Source organism: Anopheles coluzzii (genome assembly GCF_943734685.1).
Source record: "Anopheles coluzzii chromosome X unlocalized genomic scaffold, AcolN3 X_unloc_39, whole genome shotgun sequence".
NCBI lineage: Eukaryota > Metazoa > Arthropoda > Insecta > Diptera > Culicidae > Anopheles > Anopheles coluzzii.
Window position 1 is genome coordinate 12,501 of NW_026054468.1, and position 2,500 is coordinate 15,000.

The window sequence follows — 2,500 nt, forward strand, 5'->3', positions numbered from 1 at the left end:
GAGCCGTAAATCGCATGCAGCAGGTCCTCGACCGTCAAACGCAAACGTCGTTTGACGGTAACGATGGATTCGGGCCGCAAACGCGAAAAGGCAGAAGACCAGTGGCTGATGACCAACAGCCTGGTCCAAGTGGGTTGCAAAGGTTGCAACAACAACAACAACAACCATCGAGGTTGACCCCTGTTAGGGAAGCGGTGGAAAATATTCCAAGTCCGAGAAACGGACCGAATATTAATGAGGGTAGCATTAATAAGAGGAAGAAGAAGAAGAGCAAGAAGAAGCAGAATAAGCCCAGGAAGCGGCCTGAGGCTCTGCTGATATCGGACTGCACTTCCGAGGAGCTGGCGAAATTGCTCAAGGAAATGAAGCAGTCCGATGCTCTTAAATCGGTTGGAGAGACAATCTCTAAGGTCCGACGGGCCCAAAATGGAGGCATGTTGCTAGAATTGAAGCAGGGTAGTTCTGCTAGTGCAATTGCCCCAAAGGTTAAGGAAGCGGTGAAGGGCAAGGCGTCAGTGAGAACGCTAGCTCCTTCTAAAATGATTGAGATCATGCATCTCGATGAAATTACCACCCCAGAGGAGGTTGCGGAGTCTGTCAAAGCACAGCTCAACATCGAGATAGAAATAGATCGTATCAAAATGAAGAAAGGCCGCGCGGCCGGTACGCAGTGGGCACGGATCAACGTATCGCTGCCAGACTTTCAAAGCTTCCTGAATTTGGGAAAGCTGAAAGTTGGTTGGTCGATATGCCATATCCGTGAGGTAATGGAGGAGCAGAAATGCTATAAGTGTTGGAAGGTAGGCCATACGAGCTATCATTGTAGGGAACCAGACAGAAGTAATCTGTGCTGGAAATGCGGTTTGAGTGGACACAAGAAGCAAGCTTGTACCAACTCTGTCAAGTGTTTGGATTGCGGTACGAGGTCACAGAACCCTCACGCAACGGGCAGTTATATGTGTCCTAGAAGGCGAACGATTAGACCATAATGGTTAGGTTGCTACAACATAACCAGAATCATAGTTATGCTGCATTTCAGTTAATGTGGCAAACGATTAGGGAAGAATCTGCGGATATAGTGTTGATTGCAGATCCGTATCTGGCAACAACAAACGTCAAAGTGTTACGCAATGACGATAACACAGCAGCGGTAGTGGTTAACGCGGACTTACCAGTTAAGGTAGTCAGTAAGGCTCTGAAGGGTTTAATGGTAGTTGACATAGGTGATATGCGAGTGGTTAGCGTTTACGCGCCACCTAGATTTAGTATGGAAGAGTTCCAGATCATGTTGGATAACACGGTAATGGCCGTAACCGGTATCCACAAATTCGTTATCGGGGGGGACTTCAACGCTTGGTCAGTAAGTTGGAACAACCAACTTGGCGAGCGTGGAGAAACCCAGAAACGAAGAGGTGAGTTGGTCTTATCAACCTTTGCGCAGATTGACGCAATGTTATTGAACGACGGCAGCACCCCAACTTATGTTGGACCAGGGCGCACGTCAGTAGTTGATCTTACTTTTGCGAGCAGAACCGTAGCAAGGTCATTTAAGTGGGAGGTGTTATCTAGCTATATGAACTCTGATCATCGTGCAATACGAATAGATCTTGAGACGCAAAGCGTGCGTAACTTGTCCCGACCCATAACGGGATGGAGCATCAAGTATTTCAGCAAAGATATATTTGAAGTTATGATGCAAGCCGCTTTTGAGACCGAGGTCACAACAAGCGAAGACTTAATGCGTATACTTGTCACGGCGTGTAATGCGACGATGACCAAGCGTAAGAGGTACACTCCTAACAAGAGTGCATTTTGGTGGACGCTAGAGATTGAGGCACTTCGCAAAGAGTGCAAACACCGCGATCGATTAGCGCAAAGAGCTTTTAATACTGATCTCTATTCTACTTTTAGGGACGAGTTCAAGGTGGCACGGAATGCTCTCAAGCGATTGATCAAGCATACCCGACAGAGGAAGTGGAAAGAGTTCCTGGGAACAGCGAACAACGCATCATTTGGTATTGTATATCATACGTTCAAGAAAGTGGCCGAGGGTTCGATTGGACCTCGAACTATGACATTAGACGAGTTTAGGGAAGTGGTGAGCGAGCTTTTTCCTACTCACCCAAACACGGTGTGGCCTGACTATCGTATCGATCAGCCACGAGAGTTTGAAAGAATTACTAATGATGAGATTCTTTCGGTTGCCAGGAGACTACCCAACAAGAAGGCGCCGGGACCAGATGGTATCCCGAATGAGGCGCTGAAAGTTGGTATGTTGACTGCAACCGATGCATTTTGCAGGGTTTACCAAGGCTGTTTAGAGAACGCCAAGTTCCCCGATGAGTGGAAAAGGCAGAGGTTGGTGTTAATACCGAAGCCGAACAAACCACCAGGGGAACCGGGTTCGGTTCGCCCCATTTGTCTATTAGACGGGGCAGGTAAGGGTTTAGAACGCATCATAGTGCAACGGTTAAATGCACACATCGAGGAGGTCAACGGA

At 47.8% G+C, this 2,500-nt stretch overlaps 1 pseudogene; it reads left to right on the top strand.

Annotated features, from left to right (window-relative positions):
- LOC125907916 (large subunit ribosomal RNA) overlaps nucleotides 1-2,500 on the top strand; it is a 9,184-nt pseudogene that overhangs the window by 3,411 nt on the left and 3,273 nt on the right.